At 49.7% G+C, this 14,966-nt stretch overlaps 1 protein-coding gene across 2 annotated transcripts in view; it reads left to right on the forward strand.

Annotated features, from left to right (window-relative positions):
- The window catches only part of TENM2 (teneurin transmembrane protein 2), a 343,633-nt gene that overhangs the window by 309,044 nt on the left and 19,623 nt on the right, over positions 1-14,966 (forward strand). The window lies entirely within an intron of this gene.

Below are 14,966 nucleotides of genomic sequence, written 5' to 3' on the forward strand. Positions count from 1 at the left end.
CTAAATACTGCTGGGGAAACTACTAATAATGTGCCCCTGACATTCCAGGGGTGGACAATTTGGTAGACTATCCAGATGCAGGCTCATTGGATGGGTTAAGGAAGGAGAGAGAGGTGGAGCGATCACCCAGCCTGCGGGTGGAACACGGCAAAGCCAGGACCAAGTCCAGTCTTTCTGTGTGGTTCTCTGACCACCAGGCCACGCAGCTTCCTGTTCAGATCCACTGGCAGCCATATAATCTGGGTCCTGCTCTGGTCATTTATCTGACACTCGGGACTGTTTCCTACCCCCGCCAGGGGCAATTCTAGGATCTCAGACTGCATCGAATCCGACACACACTTACTGAACCCTTACCGTGGGCCAGGCACTGTGCTACGCACTGACCATGCATGGCACACCAACCCTCCCAAGGCCTACCTGCACGGGTGGCCGGAGAGGGGCAGATAATGAGTGGACTAATAACTGAAATAATTGCAGATTAAGATGAGCACTAGGAAGACCGTGAACATGGCAGATTTTAACAAATGCTTCAGAACCCCTGAGAGTAGAAGGCTTACTTACCATCGAGAGAACGTGGGTCATAACTTTTGCCGGGTTATTGGACTGAAATCCAGCCGGCCCTGGTGAACGCCCTGCAGAGCCACAACATTCCATGCTAAGAGCCTGCCTTTGTGTAGTTGGAGTTTGCTGCTCCACGTTAGGTTATCAGCTGCCTCCTATGTTCGTCTTCCACAGCTGGCGTCTGCGCAGTGGCAAGCTGCACGCCGTATCTTCCTAAAGACGAAAATGAAATGAGATTAGTAGCTAAACCCTTAATAGCTGGATTTCAAGGCTGTGTGCGTGATTTTTGATACTCTGCATTGTAGAAGTTGATTATACGCCGTACTTACGCCTTCTCTCTGATAAATCAGTTATGCATGTTGACGAAGTTTCCGAAGTAAAAAGGAAATGTGGCCCTCAAATAAAGTGGCTGTAATCCCAACTCTGAATATGAAAAAAATCTTAATAATGGGACATGTGGTAATTAGCAGAAGTTAGGCACGCAGGTCTTACAACTGCATTTCTGCCAGGGTTAGATTTGCTGGCGCCGTGTTTATGCAAATCAGAACACAGCTTTATCTATCAACACCTCAACACCTAATTGTCTAGTGTTAGTTCCTGTAACAATAATCACATATCCATTTAACTCTCTTAAATGAAAATCACTATGAGATTATAACAGGTCGAGTGGACTGAAAATGTAATTTGAAAATGAGGGAGAAAGCCTGGAATTTATTTGCATCTCATTTATCGTAATGCAATTCATAAATTGCTTAGTGAATGAAATAAAGGCAACTCCTGGGAATCGCAGGGGAGCGGTGGGAAGGAAAGGTGGAGTGGGATGTGGGTTAAGAGTGTCCCGTTCCTCGGATGCTTCGTGAGCCCTAGGCAGGGAAGTTTGCAGCCGTCAGTCAACCAAAGGGATCTGCTGGCCCGTGAGAACGCAGGCGCTTCTCGCCGTCCCTTAGGGTCCTGACCTTTTTTTCACTCCACTCCGATGCTCTGTCACATGGGGCCCTGGAATCACACCTTCACTCGAACAATGTTTACACAGTGGACTCTTAGAAGCGCATCACGTTTTATAAGCATAATTCCTTGTTTTCCTGGGTGTATCTAGATTTGTTTTATTCTAGGTTCAAGTCTCTTCTGTGTTGGGGCTGGAAAGGAAACCCATGTTTCAAATTTCCAAGTTAGGGCATTCACTAAGAGCCAACTGGGTATCAAGGACGGCGGAGTGAGTAGACTCTAGAAAAGAGAAAGAAAAAGAAATCCTTGCCACCGAGAAGCTGACAGTCTAGTGGCGAAGACCATGTAGAGTGAGTGACGTGAGCTACGATAGAGGCTACTATCACAGGGACAGGGGCACCGAGTGGGTCCTTCAGGAGAGGACAGGCTGTGGCCAGGTAACAAGCCCCAGAAGTTGAGGCTCAACGCGTCGCAGCCCAGATGAGCCAGGCAGCGCCCCTGAGTGATAGGTCGCTGTAATCTCTCGGCCCTTTTAGGCACTTGACCTTCACGGTTGCTGCGGCAGGGGAGGGGGGCTCGCATGATTGAAGGGGGCTGAATGAGCAGGAGCTCAACCACCACAGTCATGTCTGAGGGGCCGGACGAGAGGCCAGGAAGAGCTTCCAGGAGAGCTGGAGTCGCTCCCAAAGAGCCGTGGGAGTTATCCAGGCGAAGAGCTCAGGAAGGCGTGACCTGAGGACAGAGGGTTGCGGTGACACAGCAAAGAGGTCAGAAAAGGGGGTGGCATTTCAGGAAACTGTAACGCAGCGTGGCCGGGGACGAGGGAATGTGCTCTGCTGGGTGCAGAATAAAGAAGAGAGCAAGAGCTGGGGCCACACGTGGGAATATTTTCCTGGGCTGGCATGCACCCTGAGGGCAGTGGGGAGCTGGTCCTGGGTTTAATTAGCAGAGTGGTGTGTTGGGACGTATAGTATTAGAATGGCCTCTCGGAGCCCAGAAGTAAATCCTTGCTCAGATGGCCAATTAATATAAGACAAAGGAGGCAAGAATATATGGTGCAGTAGAGACAGGCTCTTCAATAGGCAGTGCTGGCGAAACAGAACAGACATGTGCAAAACAATGATTTTTTAATAAATAAGATATTAAAAAGCAAGACTATCATTACTTAAGGAAGCTGTTACCTAGAAAACTCAAGGGATTCAACTGAAAATATTTCAGAAGCCATAAAGGTCAGTGATGCAACTGTACCTAGGTAGAAGTCCCACTCTGAGCACACACAGGCAGTTGCCAGGCCACGCTCACCCCAGCAGGCAGGCCTCTGCAACACCCTGCAGGACCTAAACTCCTTGAAACTCAGGCTGCAGCAGCATGTGGTATGTGAGCTGAGCACCACCCTCCACATCCTGGAAAAAGCACAGAGACACAGCAGGGGGCCGGTGGGGGGGGGGGTCAGACGTCAGGGGAGGGGTCCTGACAGAGGGATGCGGGACGGACTTACAAACTCCTGAACTGGCGGGACACCAGGTCTGGACCCAGCATGACAAAGGCGATGACACCAACTTACCCTGCATCACTGCACTGCCACCTCGGCACTTGCGGTGAAAAGACGAGCCAGACCTCTGGGGCCCCCTCAGGTATGGGGGAAGCCAGAGTGGAAGGGGAAAAGATAGGAGGAGGAGCGGGACAGCGCAGGAGCTGCTGCAAAAATCCAAACGAGGAACTAAGTCACGGACAGTAACTCGAGAATGAAGAGGGAAAGAGAGCAGACAGCATAAGCACATGCTGTTAACAGGATTTGGCAACCAGCAGGCTTGTGGTGTCGTGCTCCCCTTTTGGGGGTCCCTCTCCATCACGATCACAGAGACTAAGAAACTGAGCGGCCATCCAGACTTTGGAACTGGCCTGCCAGGCTGTGTGAAGGAGAGAGGCTGGGAACTGGACCTCCAGACAGAGGTGTGAGATTCTGACAGCCCCGGTTCTGCCTCTGGGGAGGGGGAAGAAGTTCAATAGTGCAGCCGTGTAGACACACCAGGTAGGTGTCACCCCCCCCCCCACCACCACCCAGGGACAGCAGGGAACGTGCAGGGATTCCACAGCAGGGCAGTGCCTGGGGGCGTCATGCTGTGAAGCAACGGCCTAATCTTTGCCAGGGCTGCTGGGAGTCTAGCCCGTGGAGTGGTGTGAGGGCCGAGGCGCCGAGCATCCCTGGAGTTCAGAGAAGACAGAAGACCCCAGAGAAGCTTTCAGGATGGAGCAAGGCCGGGTGACATTCTGACCCACCCAAGTCTCCCTCCTATCAGCAGGGACCTCTCTTGGCTAAGAAATATGACAGGAGCACTTCTTTGCGCGCTGGTGGAACATAGCTGGCAGACGGACAGGCCGCCATCACAGCCTCCCACCCAAAGCTCCATGATGCTGTGGCAAGGTCCAGCCTGGGGGAGGTGAAAGACAAACACCATATGATCTCACCTTTAACTGGAACCTAATCAACAAAACAAACAAACATGCAAAATATAACTAAAGACACTGAAATAGGGAACAGGCTGACAGTGACCAGAGGGGAGGGAATTTCCGGGGGAAAGGGGGAGGGTTTGCAGGAACAAGTATGACAGACACAGGGACAAAAACAAGGGGGGCGGGGAACAGGAGGGAGGTGGGGAGGCCTGGGGGGGTAGGCTGGGATGGGAGTAAAAGGCAGAAAACTGTACTTGAACAATTAAAAAATAAAAAAGAAAAGATTCAGCCTAGGGAAGACTTTCTGTACCCTCCGCCAAGGACGTCTCAAGGGACCTCCGTTGAAAGTGTCCTCTGTCCCCCATCCCCACACACCATGCCTGTTTGTGTTCTCTATGGCCTTTCAGAAACACAAGAAACAGGTGTAATGGGGCATCTGTAAGCTCTGCGAGCATGGGGGTCATCTCCCAGCCCATCCCTAGTGACAAGTGCTCCGTGGCAGGCACTGGGACAACAGGTGCCAAAGGCAGGCATGTTGACCACACCCCCTCGAGCTCTTCCACGTTGTGGCCACGCCTCCTCGGGCTCCTCCTTGGAAGGTGGCAGTGAGTGAATTCCACCGCGCCCCCCCCCCCCACCAACAGCAGGCATACGTGCACAAACCTGGTGCCCCTCTGCCTGTCAGGGATATCGCCACTGCAAACAACAGGAAGTACACCCAAACTAGCTTCATAGAAGAGGGCATGGCCCCCACAAGAGAGGGGCAGCTCCCTGACCCCACAAGCCCAGACGGTTTCATCGGGCTTGTATGTGTGTGTGTCTATCTGCCCCTGTCTGTCTCTCTCCTCTTTCCTGCTCCCTTCCTCACGGCAGTACTTCTCTGGACAGTTGGCCTAATTTTCTCCTACATTAAAAAGGGTCACCTCTTCCCATGGGGGGGTGGGGGCTCAGGCAGACGTGGTCCCAGCTGACTCCAGGCTGACATTGTCTCAGCTTAGTAAACCCAGAGAAAATGGATCTCCCCCAGCATCTATGTAAAAACAAATAAATAAAGCCCCTGAAGGAACTCCACAGATGGAGTTCCCATCCCTGGGCCAATTACTGGTCATCAAAATGGGGATCTATGATTGGCCAGGCCTGGGTCACATGGATCTTACGATGGGCATCAGTAGGACTACCTAGGCAGGGGAAGCCTTAGAGAAAGGAGACACTGTGACTGAAGAAGGAAGGGAAAGAGCATAGGTTAAATCGTGTGGTGCGCACCCACGTGGGCACGTACACAGGGCAGATACATTCTGCATCTTCCAAAGCCAATCATAAGGCAGAATGCTTGCCCTGAGGATCCGTAAATGCAATAATGCCTCCCTTCGCCCCAGCAAGCTTTTTTCCTAGACTTTTGGATGACAGAACTGAAACTGACTCCTTCTATTAAGATTTAAAACTTCTGCTCTTTGACTTGGTGCATGATTCTCCCTGACGAGGAAAGCATGTAACCACCCTCCAGGGTAGCTCCTCCTGCGAATGATTTACATAAAGATTGCAAATGCAAAAAACAGCCACATGCGTGGGTGGCAGAACAAAAGGGAAATTGCTTCCAAGGTAATCTTCCATGTGATATTGGTATTAGTGTTGCTAGAATTCCGAGAAGAAGTGGGAGTCAGTAATTTTGTTTTGGTTTCCATGTAATTAATATGACACTGCAATTACACGTTGGCTGGTGTTACTTCCACTCTTGTGGCAAATGACAGTGACAGAAGAGTGAGGTATGAGGCAGACGTGCACGGGAAGGCACACACGTGAACTCACTTCTGCACGGAGCCCACTCAGGGAGGTCTGTCGACGTACACCATCCTCATGGAAGCCCGGATTTCATCAGCTCCTTCCTACCCTGGGGCGTCCGTTCTGCGCCAACTCGTGTTTGATTTTTCGAATACCTATTTTGTTCCTGGCTCTGCACCTGGCACTGGACCTTGCAGCAGACAAGACTCTAAATCGTGAGCAGTGCTGATGCAGAAAGAACAACTTGTAATACATTTAATAGTAGCTTCCATAACCCATAATTAGAAGGGCAAACTTAACGCATCCCCCAAGCAAGTGTCACTTTCCCATGACTTGCTGTTTTGGAGGGTGTGATGGAAAAGGGCAAAGACCCTCACAGAGCTTCACCAAACAAATTACGATGGGTGCTATCAGGAAAAAACGGATAGGGTGAGGATAACAGGAAATAACTGATTGACGTTGAGGCCACTCTAAGAAAACGACATTTGAGCTGAGACCTGAATGAAGAGTAGGAATTTCCCGGGTGTGGGATGGGGGGAAAGCCTCCTGTGTTAGGGTGCCAGCACGTGCAACAGCCCTGAGACATATGAGACATATGAGACTGTTGCTTGTAACCTGAGCGGAAGGAGAGGCGATGCAGCAAACCAGCTGTGGGGGGGGCAAGGTCAAGCAGATGGGGCCTTACTGGTCCTGGTCAGGACCTCAGGAATACAGAAGTCCTCCCCAGGTTTACCCACCAGTGAATGCGAAGGAGCATCCACCTGCAGCCTGGACTGCCAGCAATACCTTCCTTCTTAGACGCTAGGAGACACGTGACATACTTGGCTTCTGGAAGTTCACGTTGAAGAGTGACAAGTACAAGCTCGTTCTGGTCATCCGGGCTGAGCCTCCGTGGCAGATGCCACTCTTCTTGGCCATACCCCTGCCAATGGCCCACCCACCCCCACTAGAACATTCCCACAGGGCTCTGCCTGTCCAGGACCCTTGCTTACTACTGAAGCTGTCACTTGCTCACCTCCCCACCTGGAATGTCTGACTCTTCTCCCAGCCTCACCTAGGAAGTATTACTCATGCTTCCAGCCCCCACTGAGGCAACACTGCTTTGGAGAAACTGTCCTTGCCAGCCCTGATCAGGCTAAATGTCCCTCCTCTGGTCCCATTATTTCTTACCTATGTCTATTCTCATCACCACATTAATGTTCTTCATTGCTGGTTCCCATGTCTTTATCCTTCTGGACCTGGAAGCGCCATGAGGGTGGGGCCAGGTCTGTCTTGCTCTATCTTAAGTGCTGATCACAGTGACAAGCACATAGTACTCGCTCAGTAAATATTTAATGAATGGATGGGTGGGATTTTAAGGTGACATCATGAAAATCCACTCCCTCAGATATCGATTAATTCCAGGTCTTGACAGGGGGTAAGGAGGGGAGTCTCCCAGATTGATTCTACTTGTGCTGGGAATGAAGACACTCAGGTATCTGAAAGACAAGGTGTCCCGCTCATATTTCCTGTTCTCGGTTTGCCGAGTTAGAACCTTAGATCACCAGAGTGGCCAGGACTCTTAAACTCAGCCTAATTCAAGCCCCTTCCTATAAAGTGTTGGGTAAGCCCCAAGCACTGTCCAAAATAAGAGGGACATTAAGAAAATTGAGATAAAGTTCCTCGCCATCAGAAGCTCACAGGCCATTCCAGGTAAGGAGACGGGAGACATGAAGAGCAAAGGCGCTGCTTTGCAATGACAAAGCTAGTCACTGTCAAAGCTGCACCCCAAATTTGGGCCTTTTCACCTCTCCACCTCACCACCGTCCAAAGCAGCAAGTCATCCAACCAGGGTTTGCTTGGGGAATATATTATTTGATGTGTTTGCAGAGACTTGCCCTTCTGATGACACATTACTTAAGCTTAGCAGGTTGTTCTGTCGGCACAGGCCCTGACCCCAGGGTAGCACGGAGTCGTGGGAAGAGGGAGCTGGGAAGAGCTGCTTTCTCGGTGCCAGAGGACTGACCTGGAAAGGGAACGGAGATCTGCCTCCTAAGCCAGGCTTTTCCTCTCAGTAGGTGAATAACTAAACTCTTCGAGGCAGCAATTCTGCTCTTAACCACCACCAGACCTGGAGAATCCCTTGCCCTTCCTCACTGACCTTTTCTGAATTTCCCATGCTCCCAGCGGTTCTTCCCGGAGTCTAACTGGAAGCCTTCCACTGAGCAACACTGCCCCCTCCTGGAGGGGACCCTGTGCAGGGTTAGTCTCCTCACTGTTGCTGCCCCTGAACTCAGAGTCTCTGGTTATGAGCCCCGGCAAGACCATGTTCACAACGACAGGTCTTTTTCTCAGGGTGTTTTAGGAGCCCCCTTGTGACAGGCAGGTGCTTGGTGAGATCAAAATATTCTAGACTCCCAGCCAAGATGGAGGCGTAGGTGGAAACACTGTGCCTCCTTGCACAGCCAAGTTTAAAGACAACAAAGTATTAGTAACAGAAACACAACCAAAACACAGAAAATTGAACTGTATGGAAGTCCAACAACAGCGAACCACTCATCCAGACCAGCAAGAGTTGGCGGAGTCAGTGACGGAGCAGGGTCATGCAGGAAAAAGCAGCCAGACCAACCCAGGCGCACAGAGGGCAGTTGGCAGATCCCAGGCGTGGGGTGGCAATAGGCAGACCTAGTGGGGGCGCAAGGCGGCTGGCTGACCATGGTCACATATTCACACTCAGATAAACCAGGCGAAGGAGCAAGAAGTGAGACAAACCGCTCAGGCTAGGGCCACAGCGACAGGAATTAGAGCCTGAAAGCACCAACTGGAAAAGCTTCCAGGGTCGAGATGCCAGGAGAAGCTCCCAGGCCCACAGAGAGTTTGTTGGAAAGACCCACAGGGTCCTGAAGGGTGCACAGGCCCACACACCCAGGAACCGGCACCAAGGGGACCCGGTTTGGTTGCGGGAAGCAGCAGAGGGGACCTAAATCCAAGAGAGGAACAAACACCATTGCCCCTCTCTGACCCTGCCTCCACATACAGCTTCACAACCCAGTGACCTGGGTCGCCCCACCCTGGTGAACACCTAATGCTCCACCCCTCATACATAACAGGCACGAACAGACCAAAACATTATGGCTCAAGAAGAACTCAGAGCCCCAGAGCCAATACTTCTAAGCAACAAAGAGATAGCCAACCTATCAGATGCACAGTGCAAAATACTGGTGGTCAGGATGCTCACAGAATTGGTTGATTTTAGTCACAAATTAGAGGAACAAATGAAGGCTAAACTAAGTGAAATGAAGGGAAATGCACAGGAAACCAATAGCGATGGAAAGGAAACTGGGACTCAAATCAAGGGAGTAGACCAGAAGGAAGAAAAAATGACCAAGCAGAAAAGGATGAAGAAACAAGAATTCAAAATGTGAGGAGAGGCTTAGGAACCTCCAGGACATCTTTAAACATTCCAACATCTGAATTATAGGGGTACCGGAAGGGGAAGAGGAACACCCACGAGTGGAAAATTTATTTGAACAAATAATAAAGAACTTCTCCATTCTGGCAACGGAAATAGACTTCCAGGAAGCTCAGAGAGTCCCAAAGAAGTTGGACCCAAGAAGGAACACACCAAGGCACATCATAATTATATTAGCCAAGATTAAAATGAAGGAGAGAATTCTAGAAGCAGCAAGAGATAAGGAGACAGTCATCTACAAAGGAATGCCCATCAGACTGTCAGCTGATTTCTCAAAAGAAACCTTACAAGCAAGAAGCGGCTGGAAAGAATTCCAAGTCATGAAATCCAAAGACCTACATCCAAGACTGCTCTATCCAGCAAAGCTTTCATTTAGAATGGAAGGGCAGATAAAGTGCTTCTCAGATAAGGTCAAATTCAAAGAGTTCGTCATCACCAAGCCCTTATTATATGAAATGTTAAAGGGACTTATCTAAGAAAAAGAAGATGAAAAACATGAACATTGAAAGGACAGCAAACTCACAGTTATTAGCAACCACACCTAAAACAAAAGCAAACTAAGAGGACAGCTAGATCGGGAGCAGAACCATAGAAATGGAGATCACATGGAGGGTTAGCAACAGGGGAGTGGGAGGAGGAGAAGGGGGGAGAAGGTACAGAGAATAAGTAGCATAGATGGTAGGTAGAAAATAGACGGGGGAGTGCAAGAATAGTATGGGAAATATAGAATCTAAAGAACTTGCAACACATGGATATAAACTAAGGGGGAGAATGGTGAGGGAAGGGTGTGGAGGGGAGTGAAGGGGGGAATGGGACAGCTGTAATGACATAATCAATAAAGTATATTAAAAAGAAAAATATATATATTCTGGGGAGCGATTCCATGGGGGAAATGGCTTCCCAAAGTCTGCCGTCCATAGAAGTAAAATCCATGCTAAATAGCTGGGTTTTATTAACTGGGGAAGCCAGGATGAGGAAAATGCTCGATAATTAAAAATAATGGTTTCCTTACGAACACAAAATTGTATTAATTTAAAAATTGGTTTCTCGATTGCTGAATACCAGCCGAGCCAGCTGGGAAGGGGATTGTGCTGATCCTGGCAGTGAAAATAATTCAAAATAACTTTTATGTTCTCCAGGAAGCCTGGAGGTTAATTTAAATATTGTCAGATAGGTAATTTAATTTGGAATAAGAGAACACTATGGCTAAATTAAAGCTTCTTCACACTCTAAATGGGGAGGTGGTGGCGGGGGGCAGGTGCCCAAGAAGGGTTGAGCATGCCATCGAACCCCCCAGCATCCCACACCCCACAGCTGAGGGACCTCCTCTCCACAAATGGCACCCTCAAAATTAAAGATACTTGATTTTAGTCCAATCACAACCGGGCCTGAACTGCTTGGCTCAGTTTCCAGTGAATTTATCATATTTAATTACTAGAAGGATGGGGCACAGAAATTGCTCATTTGGAAGGCTCACTTGGAGCAACATCACAGAGATGACGACACAGGTGGGTCCTGACTTCGCTCCGCCTTCTAAGAGGATCCGTCCACACCTGTTCACAGACAGGACACCACTGAGAGCAGCCCGGGACACGGCTGAGGCGGAAGCATCTCCCTGCAAAGACCAACACAGCCCGCGTTAGAAGGGCTGCTCCGGGCTGACCACAGGCCCCACCTCTCCGGGCAGGCACAGCGCCATGCAGACAGGTCACCCCCTGAGCCTGTGGTTCCTCGGTGGGAACAGAGAGCTCAGAGGGGACATCCAGCTGCCCCAGCACTGGGGATCGCTTTGTGAGAGCGAACCACACAGAGACTGCAGGGGAATCGGGTTGTGCCCAGAAGGAAAGAGCGGCTTCCAACAACCAGCACTCAGGTGATGGCGGTCGCTGTTCCCACCGCATGAGCCCAAGTCGGGAGTCCCCACTAGCAGCGTTGCCCATCTGCAGAACCAAGTTGGTGGCACAGCCTCACCATGGAAGTCAGCCGGGTGCTGGGCTGCCCTCACCTAGGTAGGACAGCTGAGTCACTGCCCCAGTTGCCGCTGAGTGTTGTCCCGGCCTCATGGGACTGGAAGGGCTGGCGTGAACAGCAGGGGCTGCAGAGCCCAGTCGCGCGCATGCCCACAAGTGGCCCGGTGGAGCTGATCACGCCTGAGCAAAGCCAGTACAGAGTGTGAAGGGTTCCCCTGCTTCGCCCAGATGATGGGGGTGTGGGGAGGTGTCATTCACCGCCCCACCCTCCCTCCACTGAGTATAGCTCCCTGGCCCTCCAGACCAGACAGCCTATTTGGAAAATTTGAGAGGTGCCTAAGGTGAGCCCTCCTACTTTACCCAGGCAAGGGAGCTGAGTCAGCCCCACCCACTCCGAGTGTGGCTCCCCACCCTGACAGGCCAGAGGGCAGCCACAAAAACTCCAATTTAAAAAGGGGCAAAGGACCTGAATAGACATTTTCCAAAGAAGATACACGAACAGCGGACAGGTGCTCAACATCCCCAGTCATCCAGGAAATGCAAACCAAAACCACAACGAGATACCACTCCCTGTGGTACTGGCTGTTGGAATGGTCATGGTTAAAAAGATAAGAGACACTCGCTGCCAAGGATGTGGAGACAGGGGGACTCTGTGCGCTGTTGGCGGGAACGTAAATTGGTGCCACCCCTGTGGACAACAGTATGGAGGGTCCTCAAAAAATTAAAAGCAGAACGACCACCATATAATCCAGCATTTCCATTTCTGAGAATACAGTCAAAAGAAATGAAAACACCACATCAAAGAGATACCTGCACTCCCATATTCAGAGCAGAATTATTTACAATACCCAAGACATGGAAACAACCTATGTGTCCCTCAGGGGATGAATGGACAAAGAAGATGTAAGATAGATACATACACACATGTGCTCACACACACACAGTGGAATATTATTCAGCCATATAAAATGAGGAAATTCTGCCGTTTGCAACCACATGGATGGACTTGGAGGGCATTATGCTGAGTAAAATAAGTCAGAGGAAGACAAATGCTATATAATTTCACTTATATGTGGAATGTCTGGGGGGAAAAAAGGCTAACTCATGGAAAAAGAGACCCGGTTATTGGAGGTTGCAGACCCAGGAGGGAGGGAAAGGGGGATTGGAGGAAGGTGGCCCAAAGGTACAACCTTCCAGTCCTGAAATAACCACATTCTAGGAACACAGCGTACAACTTAATGACCACAGTGATGCTGCCGTGTGACCCATCCAAAAGGTGCTCAGAGAATGGATACTAAGACTTCTCATCAGAAGGAGAAAAATATTTTCTTTTCTGTATGAGAGGATGGGCATTAACCACTTTCTGCAGTAATCATTCCATGATGTATGGGAGTGAAATCATTATGCAGTACACCTTAGACATTAATGCTTGCCCATTAAGTCTTAATCAAACAAGAAAATTAAATAGTTTAACCAGCGCTATAACAAAATCCAATTCCCAGGGACGTGGTGAGTTTGGGAATAAAAATCCCACTTGGGGTTGCCAGTGGCCAGGGGTCAGCCCCTATTATTTCTTATGGTCAGTGCACACAGACAAGGGGTCAGAGGCAGCATCAGCCCTTTGTAGTAGCAACACACCCACACATGGGCATCGGAGGCTGGGGACCCCTCGTCAGTGCTCGTCCACTGTTCAGTTCTATAAGTTTAGCACCCTCGTATGCTAATGTGGTTACAGTGCCAGCCATGCTTGTGTAGGTGATTACCAGCTGGTCTCCTGATTACATGTCATAGTGTATACTCACACACACACACAATTATATTATGGCTACCTATGTGATTTGCCTGTTGTTATCTCCCAGGTAACAGAAGATAGGGCCTTATGTCACACTGAGTGTATTTTAACTAAGAGCGGACGTCGGAATCACCCCACCTCTACTCCCTGGGGACTGACCGGACACTGCAGAGTCAGTCCAGTGGCAGTGATCTGGGATAGCAGCCCCCAGGGTTTAGAAACACATGCCCAGTAGAGAGCTCATGTCATAGAGACAGGACTGAGACCAGCGAGGACCATGAACTCTTGACTGGGACCCTGGCTCCCCCACTTATTACCTGTATAAGCTTGAGCTGGGCACTTAAGCCTATCTGTGCCCTACACGTGTTGCGGGGATAATAACAGTGCTTGTCTAGGAGTGTTACCCTGAGGATTAAATAAGATAAAACAAGGATCCTGCGCAGAACAGGCTAAGCCCAGCACCTGTTCTCGGGCTGCCGGGCCTTGTCAGTGGTATTCGTGTGGCACTCTGTTGCAGGCATAGAGTTGGTGCCCAGTGAATAATAAGTGTGCTGGGGGCTGTGTGATGCCATCAGAGCAAAAGGGGAAAAAATAAGGAAAGGGGATGAGGATGGAAGGAGACAGGAGATGGTGGGGAGCCACCAGCACTTGGTGCAGGGAACAATAAAAACCCTCCCTCCTTCTTATCCCATTATTCATTCTCTGAATAAAACACTGGTGAGGCACTTCCGGCCAAGATGGAGGCATAGGTGGAAACACTGTACCTACGTGCACGACCAAGTTTAAAGACAACAAAGTTTTAGGAACAAAAATGCAACCAAAAAACAGAAAATTGAACTATACGGAAGTCCAACAACAAGGAACCGTTCAGTCAGACCAGTAAGAGGGGTGGAATCAGCAATTGGCAAAGCGGGATTTCACAAGAAAACTCAGCCAGACCGACCCAGGCGCGTGGGCAGCAGTCGGTGGATCCCAGGCATGGGGTTGCAACAGGCAGACTCAGTGAGGGGTGCAAGGCGGCAGGCTAACCGTGGCCACACATTCACAGGCCAATAAACCAGGCAAAGGAGCGAGCAGTGAGACAGACCTCCCAGGCCCCAGCAGCAAGAAGCAGCAGAGGGGACGACCACTGCCCCTCTTTGACCCCCCGCCCCCACATACATCATCACAACCCAGCCACTGAGTTGCCCCGCCCTGGTAAACTCCTAAAGCTCCGCTCCTCATATGTAACAGGCATGAATGGACCAAAACATTATGGCTCAAGAAGAACTCAAAGCCCCAGAGCCAGTAACTCTAAAACCAAGAACTAGCCAACCTATCAGATGCACAGTTCAAAATACTGGAGACCAGGATGCTCACAGAACTGGTTGATTTTAGTCACAAATTAGAGGAACAAATGAACACTAAACTAAGTAAAATGAAGGGAAATGCACAGGAAACCAATAGTGATGGAAAGGAAACTGGGACTCAAATCAAGGGAGTGGACCAGAAGAAAGAAAAAAAATGACCAAACAGAAATGAAGAAACAAGAATTCAAAAAAATGAGGACAGGCTTAGGAACCTTTAGGACATCTTTAAACATTCCAACATCCGAATTATAGGGGTACCAGAAGGGGAAGAGGAAGAGGGACAAGTGGAAAAGTTATTTGGACAAATAATAAAGAAGAACTTCCTCAGTCTGGTAAAGGAAATAGACTTCCAGGAAATCCAGGAAGCTCAGAGAATCCCAAAGAAGTTTTGCCCCAAGAAGGAACACACCAGGGCACATCAGAATTACATTAGCCAAAACTAAAATGAAGGGGAAAATCCTAGAAGCAGCAAGAGAGAAGGGAACAGTCACCTACAAAGGAGTGCCCATCAGACTGTCAGCTGATTTCTCAAAAGAGACCTTACAGGCAAGAAGGGACTGGAAAGAAGTATTCCAAGTCATGAAATCCAAAGACCTACAGCCAAGATTGCTCTGTCCAGCAAAGCTTTCATTTAGAATGGAAGGACAGGTAAAGTGCTTCTCAGA

Source organism: Sturnira hondurensis, unplaced genomic scaffold (genome assembly GCF_014824575.4).
Source record: "Sturnira hondurensis isolate 20B ecotype Veracruz unplaced genomic scaffold, ASM1482457v3 Scaffold0000022, whole genome shotgun sequence".
Lineage (NCBI taxonomy): Eukaryota > Metazoa > Chordata > Mammalia > Chiroptera > Phyllostomidae > Sturnira > Sturnira hondurensis.